This window comes from Dermochelys coriacea, chromosome 8, assembly GCF_009764565.3.
Source record: "Dermochelys coriacea isolate rDerCor1 chromosome 8, rDerCor1.pri.v4, whole genome shotgun sequence".
NCBI classification, from domain to species: Eukaryota; Metazoa; Chordata; order Testudines; family Dermochelyidae; genus Dermochelys; species Dermochelys coriacea.
The window spans coordinates 59,982,743-59,999,681 of NC_050075.1; the positions used below are offsets into that span (position 1 = coordinate 59,982,743).

General features: G+C 39.7%; 1 long non-coding RNA gene across 1 annotated transcript in view; it reads left to right on the forward strand.

Annotated features, from left to right (window-relative positions):
* The window catches only part of LOC119860307, a 40,462-nt gene extending 24,063 nt beyond the window's left edge, over positions 1 to 16,399 (forward strand). The window contains exon 3 of the long non-coding RNA XR_005294490.2: positions 16,275 to 16,399. This is a non-coding gene — a long non-coding RNA (uncharacterized LOC119860307). The remainder of the gene's footprint in view (positions 1 to 16,274) is intronic.
* The last annotated feature ends 540 nt before the right edge of the window (positions 16,400 to 16,939 follow it).

Consider the following 16,939-nt stretch of genomic DNA (forward strand, 5'->3'; position numbering starts at 1 on the left):
ATGACTGGCAACTCCCTACTAAGAAGAACTGAAAGGTCTGTCACCAGAGCTGATCCAGAGAACAGCTCCTGGTAGATAGCTCACCCCCTAAGATACAGGATCTGGACCTGAGACTGAAGAGGGTCCTAATGGGAGCAGAAAAGAATCCACTGATTGTTCTTCACATGGGAACAAATGGCACAGCTAGATTCTCACTGGAACACATGCAGGAAGACTATGCCAGACTAGAGAAGATGCTTAAGGAAATGAAGGCTCAGGTGATCTTCAGTGGGATTCTACCTGTCCCTGGAGGAGAAGAATGAAGGCAAAACAAGATTATGATAATCAATAGATGACTCAGGCAGTGGTGCTATAAAGCTGGCTTTTAGGGAGGAAGGGTATGCTCAGTGGTTTGAGCATTAGCCTGCTAAACCCAGGGTTGTGAGTTCAATCCTTGAAGGGGCCATTTAGGGATCGGGGGCAAAAACTGGGGATTGGTCCTGCTTTGAGCAGGGGGTTGGACTAGATGACCTCCTGAGGTCCCTTCCAACCCTGATATTCTATGATGTTAGACTTACTGGTCTGTAATTGCCAGGATCGCCTCTAGAGCCCTTCTTAAATATTGGCGTTACATTAGCTATCTTCCAGTCATTGGGTACAGTAGCTGATTTAAATTGTTCCCTTAGTGATTAAAACTGGATATGCACTGAAGCAAGTGAGAGTTCTGTGTGTGCATGTTTGAGGGCTGGTATTTGGTTCTAAGATTTTAATGGAGAAATTAAATGAAGAAGAGGGATTTTTATGTTTGTCAGCTTCACTAATATTGAATATGGTTTCTTTTATTTTGTTGTTAATACAATTTTATTAACATCTGGGGCATTTTTGTGCCCTTATGGGAGAAGAACAGCAAACTGGGCAGCTGTGAGAGCTTCTTTTTCTCAAACAGCAAGCATCAGACTGAATGAAAATACAGCAGGTATGCCAAGTATCACATTCACCACGTAGTATATTTTGAGTTCTGACAAGATAAGTATTTAAAGAATGAAGAACCTATGCCATCTTGTTAATTATCAAATGAGCATTAATCATAAGGAGTCCTGCTATAGACTGGCAATATTACTTTCCTTTTTATTAAGATTACATAGAGTGATAGTTCCTTTAATAAAATATACAGTAAGAATTAATTACACTTTTTAAAGAGCGGATACCTAAAGTTCAAAGGAACTTCATTTTGTACATCCTTTTTTGTGAGGAAGGAAGAACTAATGTATCTGATTCTTCTTAATTAATGAACCATGGAGGAAAATGTATTTGAGCTTCAGCTAGTTGCCCAAAGGATCCTGGGGTGTGGCACTGAGAAGGTATGTCCAGGTATTTTTACAACCAAATAACTCATTGTGTTTATTATGAAGGAATGATAACATGAGTTGTATACATTCTGATTCAGAAGATGGTAGTTCTGTGGCAAAGAATCAGTGGAAAATGATTGTGTCCTAGCTGAAAGATCCAGTCTTGATTACTAGCTCAAGGAAAGGTCTCACAAGACTCAGAACATCTTACTTCATCAGACCACCCTTGCCAAACGGTAAAGTTTTTTTCAGTACTTTCAACCATGATGGCAGAATCACTAAAGCAGTTTAAGAGCTACAAACAGCTGTTGCATTTTTCAGGTAGTAATCCATGCTATGATATTGCTAATATAATATGGAATCCTGCAGTTTGTTCTGATCCAGGTGCCCTTGGCAAAATCCCACTGAAATCAGTGAAGCTCCCTGGGCAACCAATTGGAAGACAAAAGCCATAGTAAGTGACTTCAAAATCATGCTTCCAAATGGCAGTATTTAAAATTTTGCGAGTGGTATATCCTATTTGATTTCTTTGTGATAACTTTGGTATTGGGGGACTTTGTCAGGCAACATGAATGTGCCATATGTTTCCTGTGTATCATTTGATTATTATAGGATGGTGATAGCAGATACAAGTGTTGTGATGCTGTTATTCTAAACCATTATCTTCATCTGTTCATAGGTTTCTAAAAATTTACAGAGTGCGCCACCGAATTTGATCAACAGGGTTAGTGGGGAGGGAAGGGAAGACTGCATATATGAAGCAGGGCCTCATTTACTTAGACACCTATAGATACAGACAGGTGTCTATTTGGATTTACTAGAGCACCTATGTGAGTTAGGTGCCTAACTCTTCTTGAAAATCATAACATCTTTAGGGGGTCTAAATACCTTTGTAAATCTGATCCACAGTCCTAAATGTTTGATTATAGTGAATATAGTGATGTTAATTTCTCTTGCTGATGCTGGTAATTCACCTTACTATCTTCTGATCATTGATCTCAAAGCTGTATTTTATTTTTGTAGTAAATTATTAAAAAGATATTAAGAGTCCAACAGGACTTTCTGTCTCTGGCTAGCCATTGCAATCTATTTATATAAAGCAGCCAGAATGTTTCCTTTGAGCTACAGGTGATGTCCAACTTTTTGTTGTTTTTTTATATTAATTCCTATCTCCAATAAGTCATTCATGTGAGAGACGTTATGAAATTTGGAATTAAATATTTGTTTGGCTTTGTGAACATAAAGATCTTAATCCATTCTCTGTTAGAATTTAAATGAGAGGATTTGTCACTAGGCGGCTAAGTAATGCTGGAATTGACTCCTGGTAACATGGCCCAAAGTCATGAGGTTTTTGAACATGCCTAAAGATGTGGAAAAATACCACTCTATGCAAGACATAGGATATAGAGATGATGATATTCTTGTGTATGTACAACCTTATCCTAGGTAACTCTTGTTACTGCAGCATTGTAGGGCAGGCTGTGTCTGGATTTGCTTCAGTGTACAAGCAGGGTATGCCACAAAGAGCTCCCCACTTACCATTACTCTGGAGAGTTAGAGCCACAATTCCATGTTAGAGCTGTCATTAGTGTTAGTATCCCATGAGTAGTAGGAGAAGGCCTGGGGCCTGGTCCATCCTTGCTCCTCATTACCCAGGTAGCTGGGTCACAGAAGCACATTCCCAACCTGAAGGCTAAATAGTATCATTGGGCACAGTAATGCACTGAGAACACAGTGGAATCATGCTGTCTAAGGCAGAGCACAGTTTGTGGCATACAGATTATGCTGTGTGGATAGTCAGTTCCACTTGCCAAAACATAATGGGGTCCTGCCTTCTGTCCCTTTGTACATTGTGTGTCTCCAGGTCATGGGAGTGGGAAGGGAAAAGTCCTCTGAGCACAGAGCTAAACTGCAGCTAAACCTGCAGGTCCCCCAAGATCTATGTGGATCTCGAGGCAAGGGCCATTCAGTGGTGCCCATTTTCTCCCTGCTACTCCTACAAGAAACAGCCAACCTTCCAGGGACCCCACTGATCATGGCTGCATTTCCTCAGCAGTGGCTCCATAATATGAAGAGGGAGCAAATGTAAGATAATGCAGTGGAATAATTTGTACATGGAATTTCCAGCAGGCATGGAGGTGGGAGGGGTAGGGTAGTGGGCAGGGTTGGGAAGAGCACAGCCAGCCTCCTCACCCTAAACTTCTGTTCCCCTCCCACTCTGCAGTCTCATGGAGGTTTAGAGGAGGGGATGGCACAGAGCCATCTCTCTTCATATCTGTCTTTCCCAGACAAATCCAAAATTTGTCTTCCCTTCCTAGCATTAGTGGATGAGGAGAGCTGCATAGTGCTCTGAGACATCCCAGGGTACAGTCTAAACCAATGGTGGGCGGGCTGTGTCACCCCTGCCCTGAAACCTTCTATACCTTACAATGCCTTGCTGAAGTAGCTCCCATCTGGGCTGCTCACAAACAGCCTTCCAGCATGCAAGCCACACCCTGAGTATCTGGGTGTGCAACTGCAGCCTGCCAGCCAGGGCAATGGGGCATGGCATGGCAGGGGTGGCCCTGCTCCTCCCAGCCCAGTGCAAGGGTACGATGTAGAAACCAGAAGTTGCCAGATGCACACTGACCTGCCTGGCCCTGTGCTGCCAGTGTGAACCATCCCCTCATGGGGCGGGCCCATGCTGTGTCACACATCCCCCCCCAACACAAACACTCCCCGACTCTCTATGGCCAGAGTCCTCCTGGACCACTATGCCCAGTGCCTTCCCCAGATACTGCCACAAATGCACAGTGCCCTGCACAACACCATCCCTGCCCAGCACCCCTCCGCCCACAGCCCCACCACAACTGCCTAGCACTCCACACAGAACCCCCACACCCTAGTGACTCAACACACACATCTTCCCCATCCCCTCACAACCCAGCACCACCCCAGACCTCCAGAGACCCCTCCTCCACGCCCTGCCTCCCGGCCACACTCACCAGCCCTCCTGGGAGGTGACCGTGTTGGCTGGGCTGAGCCAGCAGTGCAGCCAGGGCTGTTCCTGGGGCAGGGAATCACTCCAGCCCCTTGGGAGTAGCGCAATCTGCCAGGCCAGGGCCTGCCCCAGCTGGGCTCCCTCAGAATCCACTTGCCTGTAGGGGCCCAGCCAAGACCTGACTGAAACTGGCCAGGCTTCTGCACCTGTGCCATGTGGCTCAGCTCTGGGGAGACAGGTGAGGCCCCATAGGTGGTGGGAAGCATAGACTGCTCGGAGCTGGAAGTGCACTGGGGTCAGGCCAGGGGGCAGAGAGGAGCCCCTCAGCCAGCTGGCGGGCAGGCCAAGAGGAGCAAATGGTGGGTGGCAGGGGGGAGCCAGCGGCTGGTGGGGTCTCAGGGTGCAGTGCAAGTGGAGCATGGGCTTGGCTCCATGGCACCACTGGCGCCATTGTAAACCCGGGACTGAGTTTCAGTAGGTCTCTTGAAAAAACATTTCCAGCTGGGCACTAGAAGACAGAGTCTATAGGGAAGGATGACCCCTGCTGGCTTTTTCTCACCTGTTTGAGCTTTCTTTGTTTCCCTCTTTACTTGATGACTCCGTTTACTGTTTAAATGCAAATTAAGCAGAGCACACATTCTTTTGTTTAGGATCCGCATGTTTGCAAATTTCTTTTTAAGCAGGACTGTGGGATTTGGAACAGGTGTTGTTAAAACCATATAGAGGCATCTTAAAACTTCACATACAATGTTGTCCCACATATTTTATCAGGGCAATACTGAGTTTTCAAATGAGTTTCAAATGAGTGAGCAAATTGAGTTTTCAAATGATACCTTACAAATATGTTTTATAATAGTGTGTAAGGTGTGCATAAAGAGGTGTGTTCTGTCACAGGCTCTGAACAAGGACTTGAAAGATCTGGCCCGGTTTAATTATGCTGTTTATGGGCTCAATCATATATTTTCACAGGTCCACTCCACAGGATGGAGTGATGTGGAGCTACTGCATTACTTTTGTCCCAGATGTTTACATCTCTAAACAGGAAATTGTGTGTCAAACTGACTGAAAACACCTTATGTGCTGCAAAAATATATTTCCTCCACTGATGTTTTAATCAGAACTAAACAGGAAGTGCCAAATCCTGCTCCCAGGGAAGTAGAAGGGAAAGGTCCAGTGGACTTCAATGGCTGCAAGATTTGTTTCCGAAATTGGTTTACAACTTTGTTCTGGAATCAAATTCTACTTTTGTTCCACAGGGTTTCCAATTATTTCACAAGCTGGCATCCACCAGCAGCTGGATCGGGAGGAAATCATTTTAACTAAAATAAAAAGCAAACCAATATATTTTTTGTGAGGAGAGCTTATGATTGCTCTGTTGAGATTTTAAAAAGTCCTGTGCATTTGTTTTAAATTATATATCTATATTAAAAAAAACTTAGAAACTTATATTTCTATTTTATTTCTGGAGTCTTAATTGAATATTTTATATCCCATTATATCAGCTACTCACACTTGGCCTTTCTTGCAAACTGAGTCTTGGGTCCAGTGTGGTGGGAGAAAAATACTTCCCCAAGAAATAGCCACACCACCCCCAGTTTCTCCTTGTTTCCTGTTTGCATAATGCATCCTTGCACAGCAGACACCTCTTTGGCTGGGGACTTGCTCCCAGTCAAATTCTATGATGATAGAAAATCACCCTTCTCCTGGATGCTCCCCAAAAATCCTTGATTACCCAGTGCACCACTAATTTGGCCCACAAGTGGATAAACAGTTCATGATAAAGGGTATTAGCTCCCAGTGAGCATTCAGGACACAAGGATCTGTAAGATATTTTCTTTTCTTTCAAAATAGCTGATATTCAGAAGAGAATTTGGGCTAGATTTTCAGCTGGAGAAAATTAAAATTGTTCCACTGAAGCCTTTAGAGCTATGCTTGTTTACACCAGCTGAAGATCTGGCCCTTTGGAAGCAATACATTAGATGAGAGCCAAAATGCAGACTTAAGGTGCCAAGAATATGGAACAATATGAAATGTAATGCTACTGATTAGTTGAGATGTATGAATGTAATGTAATATACCTATTAAAACAGCATGTTGCCTTATTTCAAATGTTCATTAATATGTTTACTGTAAATTACAGAAAGTAATGGTAGTCCTTCAAGCTAAAATCCATCGCAGGATCTGTTTACAGGCTGCTATTCACTAGAATCTATTTTATACCTGAAGCAGGAGTATAGGATCCAATGGTGCTCATTTAAATAATGAGTTATAAGCTAAGTGGACTTGTCTGAAAGTAGAAGCCCTGTGTGAGTAGTTAATAAGGTAGTGACTGAGTGAGAATAAAAGGAAGCAGGCAAACTGGCCACGAAGGATGTATTGTGACTAATGCTGAGCTCTGTGATTGGCAGTTAGGATAAATTGAACTCTCTTTGCTGTGCTTTTTATTACTTGGCTACTGGCTCGCTCTCTCTCTCTCCCTCCCTCCCCCCCTCTTCCCCTCCACCACCCATACAGAATCATAGACTTTAAGGTCAGAAGGGACCATTATGATCATCTAGTCTGACCTTCTGCACAACGCAGGTCATGGAATCTCACCCACCAACTCCTGTAACAAACCCCTAACTTATGTCTGAGCTATTGAAATCCTCAAATCGTGGTTTAAAGACTTCAAGGTGCAGAGAATCCTCCAGCAAGTGACCCGTGCCCCACGCTGCAGAGGAAGGCAAAAAAAAAACAACAACCCAGGGCCTCTGCCAATCTGCCTTGGGGGAAAATTTCTTCCTGAGCCCAAATATGGCGATCAACTAAACCCTGAGCATGTGGGCAAGACTCACCAGCCAGACACCCAGGAAAGAATTCTCTGTAGTAACTCAAATCCCACCCCATCTAACATCCATCACAGGCCATTGGACATATCTACCGCTAGTAGTCAAAGATCAATTAATTGCCAAAATTAGGCTATCCCATCATATCATCTCCTCCATAATCTTATCAAGCTTTGTCTTGAAGCCAGATATGTCGTTTGTCCCCACTGCTTCCCTTGGAAGGCTGTTCCAGAACTTCACTCCTCTGATGGTTAGAGGCATCCAGAATAGAAGTTCTCCCTAACTGCTGTAGCACTGCAAATAAAAGCAGCTAGAGCAAGTATTCACATTTTAACATTCAATTATAAAAAGCCCAGTTGTTTCCTTCTGGAACAACAATGCAGCCAGGCCGACGTTATTCCAATCACAGAACTGTCCAGGAGATTTCATACCATGTATGTGGAGGTCCATTACTGCACAAGTCCAAAATGTTCCCACTGCAAGAACCAACTTAACTCCCAAGCCATTCAAGTGCCCTGGGTCATTGAGCAGACAAGAATGAAATGTTTTATACCTCCAAACAAAGGCATGGGATCCCACTTCAGAATAGTAGTTACTGAGATGGGATTAAATGACACTTCCTTTCACTCTGCCACTGCTGAAACTCTCTCCAAGTCATCAACAATATCCAAGACAAGTATGCCAGAAGGGATGTGGCTTATTTGTCCTTGGTTTCCACTACTGTGTATTAAAGTGGTCTAGGGAGCACTGACTACTGCACTTCCTAGTCAGTGCAAGGCAACAATATTTTCAAAGTTCTCTGTAGGTTCGTGCATCCTCAAGGCAGTGAAGTCTGGACTCAGGACTGCAAGCAAACGATTCCTGGATTATAAAAACTAGTCTGTGGCACTGGCTTGCTGCTTGACCTTGGGCAAGTCACTTTGCAACTTCTGTTTCCTTATTGGTAAAATAGGGAGAATACTTAGCTTTCTGGGTGCTGGTAAGTACCTTTATAAAAAGGGATGTATTAAACATTGTTGTAATGGAACTCCGATTGGTTTTTCCCAGACACTCAAGAGGACATAATTTTACTGAACTACTTGTGTGAGCCTCTGCAAGGTCCTCCCAAAGCCTTAAGAAATAGAAATGCATAACTGGTGCTATTTACATTTGGATTAAAAGGATCTCACTTGTTGATTTCAAAGTGTTCTGAAGGATCAATATCGTCCATCACCACCCTCCCATGAAGAATGTTAGTGCGGTTAAATGTTTGTCATAACTGCCAGCATCCCCCTCCCCTCAAAAAAGGGCAATCACATGGAAAGCAGCCAGATGAGAGCTTTCCATTAGGGTGCCCAAAACATCTAGCAAGATGGAAGTGGTATATTCCCCTTGCATCCACCCCTGACAACTTTACAAACTAAACACATTGCTTATTTACATTCACTTATCTATTTTTATTCTATTTCTCGCATGGTCTTCAAATACAGTTTTACAGCTCATTTTTCTGCTACAGATACTGTTGATCTAAAAACAGATTAATGAAAGGTCATGCCATCATGCTATATCTGCCTATTTCCCCATTATAAAAGATCACAATCTCAACCACATCAGCTGTGAAATTTGAAAACTGTTCTTTTTCAGCAGCTTCCAATTATTTTAGAGGAAAAGTCAACTATATATATTACAAGGAGTGGTTACCTCTGATGTTGTGGCTTTCCTTTTAGTATAGTAGCTGCATGATTATCAGAAAAAGGAATGAAAATTCCAACACTGTTGTAGCTACTGTCCAATGACATCCATATACTGTATCAAAATATTTGCAATCCCATTGCAGTGCTCCATAGGATATCACTAAAGTAAGCACTGAATTACTTTAAATAAAGGAAAAACAATGATTTACCCAGAGAGCTTCTTTTATTTATCAGCAGATATATCTGTGATTTAGTTGTCTGACATGTTGATTGCTTCAGCTTCCAAAAGGCCGTTGTTGTATCTAAAGCCACTTCTCTATAATAAGGCCTATGCCATCTTAATCCTTATCTCAAGCACTGCCAAGTGTGTCCTTCAAAGTCTAAGAGAATTCAGTAAAAGCCTCTTCTAACTCCTAGAAACGAATTTTACAATTCTATGCTTTTCCTTAGTAAACTAGTGGAAAAATTGACTATGTAACTGCAAGTCGTCTTTTTCCCTAGGTTCGTGCTCTCAAAAGGCTTTACTAAGTTAGGCATTTGGGGACAAAAAAGCCTTTAGTTACATTTTTTTTTTCAATCTCTGTAAAACCCCATATGTTGTTCAAACATTGGATCTATCTTTGCAGAAATTGATTAAATAGATGAAAAGAAATACCCAGAAGCAGAAAAATAAAGTATATTTTAATAGTAATCAAATCTTTTTAAATGTATGGAAAGTTTCTACGTGGCCATTATGCATGTTGAAAGGAACCTGGATCAGTATGATGTGTGCAGAAGGAAGTGGCTAGCTGTTTCCTAGTGGGGTAAGTATTGGCTTAAAAAAAAAAAGTAAATATGCTATATAGACTCGATCTTGTGCATATAAGTGATTAAAACTAGAACACCTTAGGATGGCATTTTACAATAAGGATGCAGGGCAGAGATATGGCCTGGTGAGAATAACTTGGGAACTGCCTCAAGAGAGGTGGTTGTTAGCTGTCTAAGAACGGGAAAGTGGTTGTGGTTTTTTTGTTTTTTTTTTGTAAATTCAGAATATAGTTTATATGAAATAAGTCAGATGCAGTAACCACACTTTTGTCATATTTCATAAGAAAATACATGAACAAGTTACTTCAGTTCATTGAGTTGGTAATGGAACTGGGATTCATGTAGAAGACTCAACTCTACAAAAGATCTCAGAACCTTTTGGGAGATAATTTTGTTGGTGTTGACAATCCTACTCTGAGAATTTCAAAGCTTCTTATGCTACCAGGATACCCTTCCCATCAATTTCTCTTAGGCAGCTTTGAAAATCCCACCCTTGCTTTCCAGTCAATTATGAACATTAACATGCAATGCACATACATATGCACCACAGAAGATGAGCTTTGGCATATGCACACATACCTTGAGGAGTAGCTGACTTCCTGAGATGCACACTGAGGCATTATATCTGTCAGAGAATGGGGTCAATACTTTGAGGCTAGGAGGGCTGTCTGTTCCCAATCACAATCTATACAGTGACAGTGGCAATGGACAGGAAAGTGATAGGTCAAGAGGGGCAAAACTGGTTCAGAAAATTGTGAAAACCTCTAATACCAAACTATCCATTCACTGAGGGAGCATTTGATGATCTGTGACTGAGATAATTTAGCATTACCTACAGGAATGGACCTTGAAGGCAATAGTTTGACACAGATTTTTCTTGCATCAGAAGACAGTGAGCTGTAGCTCACGAAAGCTTATGCTCTAATAAATTTGTTAGTCTCTAAGGTGCCACAAGTACTCCTTTTCTTTTTAGTTTGAGTTCTGTTTCCGTAAATCATTCTGTTTTAAATGGCATTGTCAGAAACCATTGCATGGTTTAGAGTTCTGATTATTATTATAATGCCCATCTCTCTCATACTACTAGTGTTACCAATTGTAAATACATTTATTTTTCTTGTAGTTTACCTCAGGAACATCCTGCCTCCAACTCAGAAGCAGCCAAAGTATCCCAGGGTCTTGTTAGGACCTCATATATATTTTAAACTTGTCTTACAATTTAACATTACCATTTACTTCTGTGGAATGTGGGTAGATCAACAATCATCATTTAAACAGAAATATACTTGTACAGACCTCAGATGAAATCCTGGTCCCATAGAAATCCATGAGAATTTTGTCACCAACCTCAGTGGGGAGGATTTCACCCCTCATTTTTAGGAAATATTTTTTCCCCTAGTTTGTCAGCTAAAGTAATTATTACACACTTTTAATTTGCTGCACTGCATTATCTTCCAAGAATCTTCTCTTTGCAGGCCATATCTGTTGGTGTTTCAATCCCATCATATCTACAATGTACAAATTAGGAAGAGCATATCTCGGCAGATTCAGAAGGTGGGCTAAGATAAGGACACACAAGTTCAGACATTGATCCTGAGCCTTAGCCAAACTATCCAGACTTCTTGCATCTGCTAACCTAGGTTGTATTTTTAGACAAAAAACCTTGTTTTTTTTAAAGCAATACAAAATATTTTTATTTAAATAGGTTTTTAAAAAGTAATTAGATCTATTTTATTTTCCATATTCTAGTCTTTTACTTCCTCCCTGTTGTATAGCAACATGCTGCTAATGTGGATGTTTTGTATTTACTTGTTTAGTGGCATAATTGCTAGTGGTGTTTCAGTTGTTACATAATAGAAAAAAATCTCAAAGAACTTTCATACTTAAAATATTCATATCTGCTGAAAAGGACCAGTTCAGGTGCTCATGAACATCCTTACTGCGAAAACAACACAAAGTCTCACACAACATTGATAAGCAAATAGCCCGTGCTATATTTGCAACCAACACATCATTTTCTGATATATTGAACTTGCACAAGCAAAGTAAGCTGGAAAGCTTCAACCAGGCTGTACTCCATCCAGGTTGTCAGAAGTCAATGGGACTTGTGCTCTTTGGAGCCTAAATATAGACATATTAAAAGGTTCACAATAACTTTGTTTAAAATATTGAAACTCTTAAGTAACTTTTTGTTGTTACACTTAATTTTACTTTGCATAAAATCTATTTTGCTTCAACTAAAAAGTTTTTAATAAAAATAAACTTAGACCCTGATTTTGCAGATATTTCTGCACATGATTAGCTGTAAGCACACAACTGCTATTGAAGTCAACAAGAGTACTCATGTGAGTAAAGTTATGCATCTTCTTAAGTGCTCACAGGATCACAGGCTAAACGTTGAAATATTTGTTTTTTACCTATAGCAGTTTTGAAAAAAATTCAAATAAGATATCCTAGCAGGTTTTTGTTCATTATAAAGTTTATTCTAAAATTTGCAATGGCACAAATTAAAGCATCAAACTAATTTAAATCAATGATATTTGTTTTTAAAGCAAGTCATTTAAATGATTCTTCCCTGCTAGGTTGGAAACAAGAACAACTTTTGTTTTTATTGTACTATGTTTAACCCATTCTGCTTAGGCAAACTATGCCTAGGAAGTGGAATGGAAAAAGCCCACACCAAAATAAAATAAAATACGATAAAATTCATTCTCCAGAAAGATTAGATTTGTGTTGGTTCTTATTTTATGCAACCCAATTTACATCTCTAATTTGAAGAAATGTGCTGCAAATTTAGCTGTTTGAGAGAGAGTTTGGTTGAAAATTAACTCAGTGGGATCTAGATTTAAAGTGCCATTAAGTTCAAATCTTACTTTTAATCAAGGGAACTTACAAATTGCCATACTAGATGGACCAATTGGTCCATCTAGGGCAGGCTGTTGTTCTGTCTCTAGCAGTCATCTTCAAAGGAGACGAATAATTATGCAATAAAACATCTCTGAGGAAGCTTTATCCCATCCCTCTGCAATTAGTGGTTGGCTTATGTCCTAAAATATGAAGATTGATATTCTGTATAAATTTTTATCCTTGGTCCGGCTATTATTGTTCTGGTCTTCTTCAGCACTTTCTGACTGACAATCCATGCATTAACACTGGAAACTTGTTCTGTTGCCCACTGTTGTTTTCAATCTGTTGTACAGCAGCATATTTAACAGTGAGGGTGTGAGGAGGAATTTCATGGTGAAAACAATGTAGATGAAGAAAATAAAATAGTTGGAAGAAACTGATACACTTCTGTAGGCACACTTGATTTTCTCTCTTGATTAAAAGATCAGCTGGGATCTCACAGAAAAACAGAAGCGAACACATTTTAAAATAATACACTTTTCTCTGTTGTTGAAATGAATTATCAGAATTTTGAGGAGCACCTGAAATTAGCATTAGGTAATTGATACTGAGCTGTTTGTGACCATGATGGACAATACAGATCCCAATATGCAAAACTCCATTTTCATCCATGTGCAGCATTAGATCTTGGAGCCTGTAGGCTGAATTTCAATACTATTGATGAAGGTAGTTAAATGCCACATTTTGGAGCTGCATTTGGCCCATCATGCTTCAGTTACACCAATCCTAGGCAGCACATGTTATTTCTAGATGTTGGAGGAGGAACACAAATGCAGTGTGAAGCTTGCAACTTTCATTAGGCCATGTACTTAATGTATGTATTTGTAACTTGTAGTTCGTGCTTCTGCTCAAAATCAGGACAGAGCTGTTAATGATGTATACTGTATATTTTATTGTTAGGATGACATATTGTACTCTGTAACAGTAAAATAATGAAGTCATTAAACACTTGCTGCCAGTCACTTAGCAGGGAACAAGCTGCTGAAGAGTCTGTTTTACCATAATGAAATTTATTGAATTCATGAGTTTACAGTTATGTGAGGAAATGAAATTTGCTATACTCATAAGGAGGATTTATAGGTATCCTGAAACACTAACTGGAAAATATTATAGGATCGACAATCATGACACATACTGCGATCTCTCTCCAAAGGAAGCAGTTGCACAGAGTATCTAAAAAATATCTGATGTAGATGGTGACGCTTCTTGCTCAGGTTTTTCAGAGGGCAGTTGAATACTGTGAAAGTATTTCAGTTAGGCCTTGAAAGTTAATTTGAGTATTCTTACTATAAATATTTAAGCAGTTCATATTGGTGAACTGACCATACTATAATCTAGTTATGCAAACCCAAAGAAAAAATGTCCTGCCTGTATAAAAAGTGCTTCTAAGCTGGTGATCGATGCCTTCTTCAATATATCTGTCCTTGAAAGTACCACCACTGAAAGTGACCTACTTCTAGGAATAACCTCAACACTGATTGGCAGAAACAATTTATAGTGGTACATACTGTGACACTTTTGGGCGTGGTACTTTCAAGCATGATGTGCACAAATGAAGCTCTGTTTACAGTAATTTAGTCTGAGGACATTGTCAGGGCCCAGACTACTTGCGATTGACTTAAATGGGAGTTGGATCAGGCTTGTGGAGTATGTTCATAGGCAAAAGGTTGATTCAGGCACAATGGTTTTCAGATTAAGGAACATGAATCATCGCAAAAATGATTAAAGATCTAGCAAACATGACCTATGAGGGAAGATTGAAAAAACTGGGGTTGTTTAGTATGGAGAAGAGAAGACTGATAGTGGACATAATAATTGTCAAGTACATAAAAGGTTGTTACAAGGAGGAGGGAGAAAAAAATGTTCTCCTTGACCTTTGAGGCTAGAACAAGAAGCAATGGGCTTAAATTGCATCAAGGGCAGTTTAGGTTGGATATTAGGAAAAACTTCCTACTGTCAGAGTAGTTAAGTACTAAATAAATTGCCAAGGGAGGTTGTGAAATCTCCATCACTGAAGATTTTTAAGAGCTAGTTAGACAAACACCTGTCAGATAGTACTTACTCCTGCCAGGGGACTGGACTAGATGACCTCTTGAGGTCCCTTCCAGTCCTATGATTCTATCACTGATGGTCCTAAGAATAGAATTCTTTGACAATCAAACAGTAAGCTACTGGGGGTCTGACACAGAAAAGTGGGCCATGGAAGGACTGATGTCTTATGAAATGCTCAATATTGTAACAAAATTGGAGAAAATGTAAGTAGTTGGAGAGTTGCTATTCACTCAGTTTCATGGAGCACTCTGTCAAATGCTTGAATATCATTCAGATATATTCGTACTCTATTTCTCTGACACTCATCTTTTTCAATGTTATCAGTAATTTCCTGAATGGCAAAAATTGGAAAATCATGCATATATCTAATTTAAAAATAAACAAATATGTGAACTAAGTCATAAAGTAGGCATACATGCTTTTTCAGTGGAGTTCTTCAGCTGATACATTGTCTCAAGAGCTTTCTAAAGATATTAAAATTGATGTACATGAGGTTTTCATTTTCCTCTTTATTATGCAAACAGTGGACATTTTTGAATGCTGAGATCTTTTGGAAATCTGGCCACTTCATTTCAGCACCTAACCAGGAGCTGTTGACTGTTCAGTTTTTTTTAATATTTTGGCTTGTATGCTTTGAAGAGCAACTTGTTGAAAAAATTACACTGTATACTGCACAGGCAGCTCTGTAAAGTATTCTGGAATCTTTTGTGATTAAAGCAGGCATAGAAATCTTTTGTGATTTAAAGCAGGTAATGAAAGTTTAATATTTGTAGTTTTAAAATCCGTTCTCATGTAAGTAGGTAAAATATTACTATACCCATAGTAAGCATTGTTTGACTTTTAGACCAAATCTTTTTGTTTGCCCTCAGTTTCATCAATTTCTTCTCGCATCTATCCTTGACCAGTGTTATGTTTTATTTATATAGGCAGAAAGCTTTACAAACCTGGGAAAAACTGAAAAGTGTTTGTTAGGGCTCTCTTGGCCTTTTGTACACCTATGCTGCAGAAGACAGCCATATTTTTGTAATTGAATCTTGCCCTCTGGTGGAATTCAGGGTGTGACTATATCTGAATAGTAAATAATGTACTTTAATTAGCTGGGTAACCCAGGTACATTCATTGCATTTACTATAGCTTATCTATTTAACCCTAACATTTTGCGTGGACATTTGACAAGCCACATTTTTAGCAATACATATGACAATGCATTGTATAATTTTCATTTTAAAAATCTTCATAGACTCATCTCTAACACTTAGCCAATTAGCTATTTACCACCACCACAAAAGCAGTTTTGGTGGTGTTTTTTTGTAACTAACTGCATAATATTGGTTTAGTGTCAGAAAAAAATGTATAAATGATTTATCTATAAAATCAGCCTGTGCTCTAGCATAGCAAAATCCTGTCACCATGTCATACAATTTATCCAGTAGAGCAGTAAATGCTAAAAGAGACCCTTAAAAATAAAATCCCTGCAGCAAGGGATTTGTAAGATTCAAAAGGAAATTTGCATTACTATACATTCTTCCCTCTTATTTCCTGCAGGGGGATATTATGGAACAATTACATTCCTCTGAGCTCACCACTTCAGTTACAATCAGTGCAAAAGTCCACCTCATAGCTGCATAAATAAACCACTTAAAAAAGGACTTTTACAATGACTGATGCCTACTGCCTTTAACAAATGGCACATTTTTTATTCCAGGCTAAGACTGAAGCTTTTCACTGAAGTCCAAGTCAGGAAATGTTGGCTCCTGAACAGCTTTGTCCAAAGGTGCTCACATCTGATTCACTCACATCTGGTTTAATTTTGATGATGTAAAGCACACAGGGAATAAAACACTATTGGTAGATTTTTAAAATTGTGCAAGCTGTTTGTTTGTTTGTTTACAAAAACCAGGTTTTGGATTTGAAAGCAGAGGCTTGTTATATACAGATATAGACTGGGCTCAGAACAGCACATGCATGACTAGAATGTGCCACACTGACATTCTACTCATGTTATATTCACAATGTACAAACAACAAAATTAAATGAAAACATACACATTTTTGCTTTAAGGTTGAAAATTAACACTAGTTTATCTTAGAATCCAAAATGATAATACACAAGAACCCAAAACAGAGATAGAAAAGCAGACCGCTCCATAAAATGGAGAGGCATGACTCACCCCACCATAATTTAGGCTGTTTGGCTGTCTGAATTAACTCTGATCTTGGGCTTCCCTACAGAGCCCCCAGCCTACAAGCAGGATCAGGAAAACCCCATAGAATTTAAAATTATCAAAATTTTAACACAGTTTTCAGTACATCACCATAATAGACTTTCTGCTGGAGGTTTTATAGATTTCAAAAGCGGAAGGAAAGTGGG